The sequence below is a fragment of the Aplysia californica genome, unplaced genomic scaffold (genome assembly GCF_000002075.1).
Source record: "Aplysia californica isolate F4 #8 unplaced genomic scaffold, AplCal3.0 scaffold00016, whole genome shotgun sequence".
NCBI lineage: Eukaryota > Metazoa > Mollusca > Gastropoda > Aplysiida > Aplysiidae > Aplysia > Aplysia californica.
Genome location: NW_004797286.1, coordinates 593435 through 604814, shown reverse-complemented (window position 1 = coordinate 604814; position 11380 = coordinate 593435). Strand labels below are relative to the sequence as shown.

General features: G+C 39.4%; 1 protein-coding gene across 2 annotated transcripts in view; it reads left to right on the top strand.

Moving 5' to 3' along the window:
- LOC101859616 overlaps positions 1–11380 on the top strand; it is a 59695-nt gene that overhangs the window by 1012 nt on the left and 47303 nt on the right. The gene's annotated exons all lie outside the window — the stretch shown is intronic.

Sequence of the window (11380 nt, the reverse complement as noted above, 5' to 3'; positions counted from 1 at the left end):
ACCCCCCCCCCTCATAAATGGTCACTTTTAAGGACAAGCGGGCTAACCCAGATTTCGGGGGTTTCCAGAAATCATGACCTACACCAAAAAGTGGATATTGTCCTACCTATAGCAGCAGTTTGGTTTCATTGGTGTGTATAGAATTGTTTGATTATAGAGAAAATTCTCCTTGTCTTTTAAAGAAACTGAACAAGGGGCAAAAATTTTACCTCCAATTTTCTCAAAACAGCATTTTTCGGGATAGCCCCCTCGTGGTTAAAAGCGACCAAATGATCTAAATTATATCGATGGGGGTAAAAAAAACCCACCGACATTTCAAGAAAAAACATAAATAGAATATCTTACTCTCTGGTATCGGTTCTATGTGTTCGAGAAATGTTTGTTGAGATTCAAATTCTAAAAGTTGGAAAAAAACCAAGAAAAAAGTTAATAATGTTGACACAACTGGCAAAAGAATGAAGCAGTTTTTTCCTCTTCTGAAATAAAAAAACCCAAAACTTTCTGGGCTAAGAACACTTGGACTGTTTGCTAACGATGTATAATTAGAAAGGCAAACCTTTTTTTTCATATCAAAAGCATAATGTAAAGCATGTAATAATACAAGTTAATTTTTAATACGTAAGCTATTTCTAGAGTTCATTACTGATTTTTGGAGTATTCGCAAACTCATGGCACAAATTTAAAGACTTTATTAAATTAAATATCATTATAGCATGCCATGAACAAGGTGCGGTCTTAATTTTTCACAAATGACCAGATATTTAATTAGGAACAAGTAGAAACGTGTCGCACAAAAATGTTTTTCGGAAAAAAAATCAGCAAAATCATTTCCTTACTTTTTTGGGTGGTGAGGTTAAGTTGTTGTTGTTGTTGTTGCTGCTGCCGTTATTATCATTATTGTTGTAGTTGTTGTTGTTGTTGTTTTCTTTTTACGCTCTTTTAATAGAAGATAACTTGGACCCAGATTATAAAGAAAAAGGGGGTGGTCGGAGGGCGCCACTCACAGCTCCTACTGCTTTTCTTTCCTTCTGTCGTTTCTGTCTGTCTTACCTTTTCCCAACACTAAATGACTGTTATTTCGTCAATGTGCTTTTCTTTACTCAAAGAAAACAAACAAACAACAACAACAACAACAACAAAAGATTACAAACAAACAAAATAATAGAAGCTGACACAATCTCATGGCGTCATGTGATTTGAAAAATAAAAAGAACTAATGTACACAGTCTTGTTTACACCGATGTTTGTGGTTTAGCGGTTAGGCGCTTCACTGTCGCACATAGCAAACGTGACTTCGATTTCCAAGGCGGGAGATCTTTTATCTTGTATCGAGTATCTCGGTCTTTCTGCTGGGATGTTGTGATCTCTTAGCTCGAGTTGGCCCTGACAGGCAAAGTCGGAAGCCCGCCTCCGAAATGATTTAAAAATTGTGTCAATGAGGGTGTAAAAATGCCTACATAAAAATAAATTATGGTCACTTATTTTTAAAAAAAAAGGAGATCTGTACTATGCCACATTTTGCTCCATGTCGTCATCAGTAATTATTTGGTCAAGTCGGGATGTTTGGCGGGTGGCTGGAGGGTGCCACTGGTAGGTCTTACCTCTTTACTTTTCTTTTGTTGTTTCTATTTATCTGACTTACTTTTCTCAGCACGAAATGACCATTATTTAGTCGATGTGTTTCTCTTTATTCCAACAAACAAACCAAAAACCCCTAGATTATAAATACAAACTAAGCACAGGGAGTTGACACGCTCGCTTGGAGTCCTGTATTTGGGAAATGAAATGAATTTTGTTTATTTGTTTTAGTAAGAGCTTTACGGCGCTCGCAACTTCATAAGGTCACAGGAGCGCCCTAAAATGAACTAATGTACACAGTCATGTTTACACCTGTGTTTGTGGTGTAGCGGCTAGACGGCTCACTGTCGTACATCAGAAACACGGGTTCGATTTCCAAGTCAGGAATATATTTTGATCGAGTATCTCGGTCATTCTAGATGCTGGGATGTTGCATCTCTCTTGGCCCGGGTTAACCATGATGGGTAGGGAAGGCAGCCCACCTCCTAGATGATCTAAATTGTGTCAGTGGGAAAAGATAGGTTGTTCACTGATTTCTTATCTGGACCGGTACAGTGCCACACTTTGTACCATGTCGTTATCAGGACTTATTTGATCAAGTCGCGAAATCTGGTATTCCGAAATAACGGCTGGACGTTTCTCATGAAATTGCCCTGTACACAACCAGGGGACTTTGAGCGCATAATGAATTACTACTGTTTTACATGCAGTTTTCTAGTTTGATTAATTGAGGACATACATTCTGATCTTTCGACAACTCTTGAGGACGCCCTGTTTTCGGACACTTTGAGAAGAGAAGCGTCACTTCATTACTCTTAAAGATTTTTCAATTCTGTTTTCTTTATCTGAAGCTTTAAAAGGCAGGCGACAATTTGCACACTATAAAAAATGCAAATTTGTGTTTCTGGATTGCGTATGACACTTCGAATTGCACGGTCACATTGCCATTGAAATACTGCTAGTTGGACATATTATTATGGGTCACTATACCTTAATGTGTTCAAAGTGCCATAAAATGCTAACTAAAACAAAACTAAAACAAAATCTAAAATGCTAAAAATCCAAAATCAGTGCGGCTTCAAGTGTTTCTGAAAGACCAGGTTGCCCGTCGTCAATGAGGTAAGCTTTCCGACGTCTGTCTTGTTGTTTACGAATTCGGCATGATGAAATCATCATCACCATCAAGTGCCAGATCGGCGACAGACGTCGGGGATCATGGTTCTCCACTCATTTATTTGCTCAGATACTCACAGAATTAGCTACATTATCATGATCTTTCTCTGTCACTCATCTGTTTACGCTCTCTAAATAACTTGCTCTGGGTCTCACCCCCCCCACACCCCACCTTGTTTGCCTTAACTTTAGCCATGAAGAGCTAGATGGTCAAGAAGTTTTGTATCTATTCAAGAGTCTAAGAAACTGAATTTCTATAAAAATTTGTCTTTTCCCTGATTTTTAAATGTTGTAATGGGTGAGTTTTAAAAGACACCACGTGGTTACATTTGAAACACTTTCGACGATCTATTAACAATCAGCAGACACTTTTGGTATAGCGTAGTGACCGTTGCCGTTGTCAATTGATACAAAAACCTGAATAATGCTCGAGAGAAAACTAAAGAAAACAAAAGATCTTTTTTGATCTTATCGATTTTTTATTGTTGAAAAAGAGAGGTGTTAATATACACATAGAGTCTTTCTTACAAATCCACAAGAATAGCATACAAGAAGCTATAAATCAAAAATATATTAAATCCAAACAAAGTCACAGAAAACTTTAAAAAAATGACATGCTAAGCGTGACGGTCAGATCATTAATATTACAATTTAAATCTGCTAGAAACTGTACCATGGCAATATAATAAGTTCTCCGAAATTAGCCTGTCTTTCATTCGAGTCTTTGATTGACCAATTCCTACGTAAAAGAGACGTGGGAAAATGATGATATATCAAAACGAAACACATTTCCACCCCACCCCCTGCAACCCCTTTGATAGTAGAGATTTTGATTAAGTATTTTGCGAACTGCATTGTGTATATGAATTTTATTACATGTATTTGTGTGTGCTCATTTCGTAACGATGAGTAAGCGTGGGCGTGTGATAAGCAAATAGATATATGTGTGTGTGTGTGTGTGTGTGTGTGTGTGTGTGCGTGTGTGTGTGTGTGTGTGTGTGTGTGTGTGTGTGTGTGTGTGTGTGTGTGTATGTGTGTGCGTGCGTGCGTGTGTGTGTGTATAATGTTCGATTATTCTTATTATTACTAAGTGTGGTGAACTAAAGAGTAAGGAACCGGCTTTTATGGTGTAGCGGTTAAGCGCTTCATTGCAGCTCGCAGAGGACAGGAGTTTTATTCCGGAGTTGGGAAAAAATTAATCTTTATCGAGTATCTGATCGGTCTTTTTCCTGGAATGTTGTATCCACATATTTGTACTTCAAAGCTGGGCATTAAATCAAATAACTTCTGTCACTACTCGGGTGATCCCCAACACCCATCAAAAGGACCAATTAAATCGTCCAGTAGTGGGCGATACCTCCCAGAAACTAAGAAGTAAGCGCTGTGTTAATGGGCGGCGGGAGGTGCCCATTGACATCATCGGTTCGTGTTTTGTCGGCTTTGTCGGTTATAAAAAATGTGAGGCAGCGTGGTGGAATCAGGCTCTCGTCAAAATAATGAAATCGAAGAAAACAGCAGTTTTCGCCCTGCTTAGCAATGCTCATCAAATGTTTGTTTTTTGGCTCAACACCTTTAATGTCCATTTACAAAAACATTCCTTTGAGGATTTCACAGAAAACGTTGATTAAACGCACAAAAAATATAAATTTACAGTGTCCATGGACTCTTTAACTTTGGAATTTACCAAGCTTTGGCGGCCATTTTCTCTCTAATTTTACCTCTTAAACCAGTTGACCCCCACCTCCTTCAATCCAAAATATCTCCACTTCTATTAAAGATGGATGGGTAATTTTTTCATTGAAAGCAAGACAAATGAACAAGCTTTAAGATGGTACCAATAGCTCAATATGCCCAAAAATTGACGAGAGCCTGATTCTACCGTGCTGCCTCACAAATAGTTTTAGTAAGGCTTTACGGCGCTCGCAACTGCGTAAGGTCATATGAGCTCCTAGAGGTGGATGTCAACAGAGAAGCCCAAACGCGGAATCAGGCTTACTCTGCTCACCTCTCTAGCCTCAACTGCACAAAGTCTGCTTCGACTATCAGAGCACCCGGGAACCCCGGAAAAAGCAGTTCACAGAAAGTGACAAACATACAAAAGAAAAAGAGGAAAAGTGACGATAATACGGAGGAAAGAAAAAGCAACAGTTCCCCCCTATGTTGTTCCGGCACAGTATGAGCATGACATTTATAAACCAGCCCACTTACAATTCTACGGTGCATAAGACCATCTTAATATCCCACATTTGGGAATGGCCTAAAGACACTTCAGTCAGTAGCACTGTCCTGGTGGGAGGGGGGGAGGGGGGGTGATTGTCGGATTTGTCGGTTTGGGGCTAGTCCTAGACGCTCAGTGAACAGGCCGCCTCGTCCGAAGTAGGTCAAGGGGAGATAGAGGTCCAGCGCAGACAACGTGTAGTGCAGAAGTGAGAGGGAGTGAGAGCATCATGCCGTGTCCAAAATTACGGCATTTACAGCAGTATAGGCACGTATAGGGCTAGCCGGATTGTCTTCCACTGGAGGAGCAAAACCGACGATGACCTTCAATAACAAACGCGTTTGTTCTCAAGGCTGCGCGTCGGGTGATCGGTCTGGGCAGCTCGTCTATTTATAGTGTGCACTAAAGCCCCCAGAAACCGAACCGAATTGAATCGAATCGAATCGATCCTCCAACGGGCACCGGTTATAAAAATGCCTTCAGACTCCGACTAGTCTTTGCAGCCAGAAATTTGACACGCTGTTTTCTATTGTCCGTTAACTAAGATGAAGTACCCTTACTTTTAGTTATATAGTGCACTACAATAACTCTGTCGCACCAGTGTACATCTAAATAATGAAAAGAGCAATTATGAACGACTATCTGAACTCTATCTATAATCATTCATCAAAACTTGCTCTTCCAAGAATATTTTAATGAGGAATACAAGGATGGCCTAAGGGGGAAAGAGACGGTTCTATTACTATCTTGAGGAGGTATTAAGCTGGGGGAAAATATCAGGGAAATGATCTTCTCTAATAGGGTCACCTAACCCAAGCCCCTTCAGGGACGCGATGAAAAAAAATGTCCAAACATTGGTGAACAGAAAATAATTCTGGGGGAAAGACAACGTTCTATTTTTATCCTGGCTATATAATTATCCCGAGTAAAGCGACTTTGTTTCTCCTCTAGCGTAGGACGCACAATAATTTATTAAAGAAAAAGCGACCAGATGTTGCATTCAGAACTTGTGAATGGAATTTTGCCTATTCTTCATTTTTGTCTCTTTATTAGAACTGCCAGAATTCAATTCATTGATGAATTATTTTTTTTGTACTTCGTTTTGCAGTGTGGGGGAAAATTCTACATTGAAATAGACCCCTCCCTCCCCCCCCCATCCCCCAAACAAACAGAAAAAGACAAAAGAAAAAAAAAGAAGTGACAAAGAAAGAAACGTTCGTCTTTGTCAAACGTCCATATAATATTTAATTTGTTTTTTCGTTTTTGTCTGTCAGTCTTCCGTCCTTATAGTTGACACATTGTGCGATTGTTTCTTCCAAAGAATATTTTCTATGAGAATACACACACACACACACAACTTAAACCGGCGTCTGTAAAAAAATGGTGAGATGGTATAAGTTTAACGCCCCTATCAACACTATTAGGTTATTTAAGAGACAAGGCCTCCGAGGTTAACGTCCATCTCCTAAAGGACTCAGCCAAACGGGAAATTCATTTCGTACCAAGCTGAGGCTCGAACCCCCGAACCGGCGACCTCACGATTACGGGTCCGGTAGCCTAATCACTAGGCTACCGACGCCACCCGACGTCTTAGTTTTAGTAAGAGTTATACGGCACTTGCAACACAATAAGGTCATATAACTGCCGAAGAATAGATGTTACCAGAGAGTAACGTACACAAAAAAAGAAGGAGGAGGAGAGATAAGGACGATATGTGTTTGATAGGAAAGAAGGAGCTGACCACACCAGAGCACCCGACAACCACCCACTCCCAACGTCTGCTGTGGTGTAGTGGTTAGGCACTTCGCCCTCACAAGCAGAAGACGCAATTTCGATTCGTGTGTGAGGGGAATTTTTATCGAGTATCCCGCGGTCTTTCTGCTGGGGCGTTGTATCCTTGTATGTCCTGGTTAGTCTTGGTGGGCAGAGTCCAAGCCCGCCTCCTTAATGGTCTGATCTGTGTCGATGGGGGCGTAAAAAAACTTCCATTAAAAACAAAACAAAGCCCACCCCCACCAAAAAAAAACTCCAAACAACCCACCCACACACCAATACACACCATTAAATAAATATATTTATTTATATAATTTGTTATATATATATACCCAATATTATGTATATATGTATATGTATATATATGTTATATGTATATATAATAAATATATATATACCTATATATTATATTACATAAAAGATAAACTGGGCAAAGTGATCGTTCTGGCAATCTGTGGTTACAATCCATGAGATTAAAGGAGACTTCCGCTTTAAAAACTAACAAAGATATTATATCTAAGCTGTGTTATATCACACTCGTGCTTCGAAATGTCAAAACGTATATGCTCCAAGCAAAAAAACGTTAAAAAAAATTAGTCTGTCTTTTTAACAAATTCCCTTGTGGTGCAAGGCAAAATATCGTTTTTCCAGGAGAAATCTGTCATTCGACGTCTGTCTTGTAGCAGTTAGGTGCTTCACCGTCACGCGCAGAACACTTAAGTTCAATCCCTGGGAGGGTAGATACCTTTGGGAGGTCAACGTTTCTCTACCCCCCCCTCCCCAGCTGTAATATCTCAAAGTATTGAAGTGCTGGATAAACGCTCCTCCACTCACTCCCCCTCTCTCTGTCTCTCTCTCTCTCTGTCTCTCTCTCTGTCTCACCCTCTCTCTCTCTGTGCCTATCCATCTATCTATCTATCTATCTATCTATCTATCTATCTATCTATCTATCTATCTATCTGCCTCTCTTTCTCTCTCTCTCTCTCTCTCATTCTCTCACACACACACACACTCTCTCTCTCTCTCTCTCTCTCTACCTAGCTATCTATCCATTTACCTGCGTATCTATATATCTATCCATCTATCTGCCTCTATGTCTCTCCCTCCTTCTCTCTCTCTCTCTCTCTCTCTCTCTCTCTCTCTCTCTCTCTGTACTTAGCTATCTATTCATTTACCTACGTATCTATCTATCCATCTATCTACCTCTTTGTCTTTATGTCCAATGTTGGTTCAGGTTTTTATTTCTACACATTCACTGGATAACCTTTATTGGCTCAAAAACTTAACAAACAACTGGATATCCTTTCTAGAAATTTCCCTTTATCGTTTTTGCCGTGGGACACCTTACATTAAGCTTAGTTCTAAAGTGTTAGAAGAGCTTTATTTATTAGATCTTTGTGTGCCAGGCCACGGTAATAATTAATATTACTAATAATTTTAACAATATTATTTCGTTACTTTAACAACAACGACAACAACAACAATAATAACAATCATAATAATCCTAATAATCCTAATAATGATAATAACAGATAGCATTTGTACATTATTACCCCTAGAGACCTGATAGTAGTCTTAAACAATCTCAACCTCCTGGGAAGCATTCGGAGCAAGCTGCCTTTTTATAGCAGGCACTAATCATTATAAACATTCTGACAAAATCTTTCGCTGTCTCTGGCGGGTACCCATCCCCCCCCCCCCACCATTTACAACGCAAAGGAACGGTGTCTGGTGGTGTAGCAGTTAGGCACCTTGCTTTTGCACGCAGGAGGGCAGGAGACCCAACCCGTTCCCGAGTGGGGAGTAAATGCTCGCTTTTAAGGACAAGCGGGCTAACCCAGACTTCGGAGGTTTCCAGAAATCTTGACCTACGCCAAAAGTGGGCATTGCCCTACCTAAAAAGAAGTTTGGTTTCATTGGTGTGTTTATTCGTTTGGTTATAAATAAAACTCTCCTTGTCCTTTAAAGAAACTGAACAAGGGTCCAAAACTTTACCTTCGATTTTCTCAAAACAGCATTTTTCGGGATAGCCCCCTTGTCCTTAAAAGCGACCAGTTATAAACTCGATCTCTCTGCTGGGACGTTGTATCCCTCTCCGAAAGGCAAAGGTGACGCCCACCTAAATGATATAAACTGTGACAATGGCAGCGTAAAACATCTTTAAAAAAACCCAACAACACAATGGTCTGTCAAAACTAAGGATAAACAGAGACATGGGAATAGTTAATGAGTTAAACCCTTTTTGAGCTTTATTTTTCTCTGTTTTGACTTAGATCCTCGTGGGTGGTTGGCGGGTGCTTTGGTGAAGCTTGCTCCTTCTTTCCTATCAAACCACTATCGTCCTGATCTCTCCTCCTTCTTTTTTTGTGTTTGTTACGCTCTTGTGACACCTCTAATCTTCGGCACTTATATGACCTTATTACATTGCAAGTGCCGTAAAATTCTTACTAAAGCCAAGCTGACTTTGTTCCTTCATTTTCTGAGCAAAGCTTACCTTTCATACACTCAGGGGTTAAAGACGTGAACTTTCTGCGAAGAAGATAAACATTAATTTACAATCTCTGAAAGTCGAGAACCGTTAACCTTTATAATGTTTTGCAATCCATTCTCACGTCAAACACTATCAGGGAAGTTCCCAATGTGCTATATATAAACACCAAAGCTTGTTAAATGTTTCGGAAAAAAACGGCCACCTACCCCCCCCCCCTTTTGTGTTGTAGTTTATAAGGAATAGTTAAGGGACAGTTACAGTGATAATTCATCCGAAGAGATAGCAGAGGCTTGAAGATATCCGAGACTAGCAAAAACACTTAAAACTAATGTGGTGTGAATGGACACAAGGACTGGGCGAAGAATCGACCCCGGAATCGACTGCGGCGATTACTGTTAAGGAAAAAATCGCAACCTCAGTGCTTTCTTGTCGTATCTCCATTTTTTTAAAACAGTGAAAATGTGGCTTCTTCTTAAGCTCACTCTTTGTTATGAATTGATTCCATAGTTATTAAAAATGGAGACACTACAAAAAGCACTGAGGCCGCGAAATGTATCCATTATTCTTTAAAGTAAACCAATGGTTACCAATTGCATTATTTATTGTTTGTTGTTTTATTTCTAGATTTTTTTAAAAGAAAAAAAATTTGGTGCCTTGGGGTGTTCAGAAATCGAGTTTTCCTGAATCCTGAAGCTGTTCGAAACCCACCAGGTAACCGGTAACTGGCTAGGTGTTCAACTCATCGGAAGTAATCATGGATCGCCGGAAGAGACCATAATAATATATTTGTATAAGGGTCGGATATAACGGAATTAATCACTACTTTCCGGAAGTAATTAAGTAATTGTTTTGAGGTCGGACCCACCAGACGAAATAATGGACTCTCCAGAAGAAATCACATCAGAAGAAAATTGTGATTTTGTTCCAACTCAACTCTTACGATTCCTAGCTTTCAAGAATAGGGAATCTGTGGTTACCAAAAACAAACAAACAAACAAACAAACAAACAAACAAACAAACAAACAAACAAACAAACAAACAAACAAACTAACAAACTAACTAACTAACAATCAAAGCAACAAACAAACAAACAAACAAACAAACTAACAAACAAACTAACTAACAATCAAAGCAACAAACAAACAAACAAACAAACAAACAAACACACAAACAAACAAACAAACAAACAAACAAACAAACTAACAAACAATCAAAGCAACAAAGCAACAAACAAACAAACAACAACAACCAAAAAGCGAAATAAAATTAGAACTGCTCACCTCTATAGGACACCCAAGAGGGCAATGTTTTAGCAAAACATCGGCATGATAACCATGGGTGAGCTATTTTTAACTTTTCGCCACAGGGCTGCTCCATAATCATTGGGCTGGTCCTTATAATCCCAGTTTAACAGCCCGTGGCTGCCGAGGGCAAATGAAAGTGTTAACCCCCCCCTCCTCCTCTCACCCCCACACACGCACTCACTCCCTCCCACCACACATTACCACGAGTTTCTCTAAGGTAACGACCGACTCTAGTTCTCCTACAGCCTCGTTATCACCCACGACAGAAGGCAGGCTGGGATGTTTAGCTAATTCTACGACAGCTGATACTTATTATGCTTTCTGGACGTCGCAATAAAGATTATGCGGCCTGGGACAACTGACACTTATATAATAATGTGCTTTCTTAACATAGCTATGATAAATTATGCTTTCTTAACGTAGCAATATTGTGGAAACAGAGAGAACAATGAACTTCGGATTTATGCGAAGCGAAAAAAAAAAACACACACAAAAAAACCCATAACTAAAATCACGCCAGACCTGTTGTTTATGTCCGTAAAAGTTTCCTTATATACGAGTTATGTCCCATAAGCAAGTTTCTCTGATCTGTAAAATCAACAACTTTTATTTCAAAGAAACGGAAATTTTGTACATACCTACAGAAACCTGTTTTCTATTATTCAACATAATAAGCTCAGAGCTTATACTCGTTTGGGATAGAGGTAAACGTAATCTATTCTTTTTATTGTTATGATTATGCTTATTATTGTGACGGTTATGACAATGATGAAGATGATGATGGTGGTGATGATGATAATGATGATGATGATAATCATTATTTTTATTATTATTGTTATTATT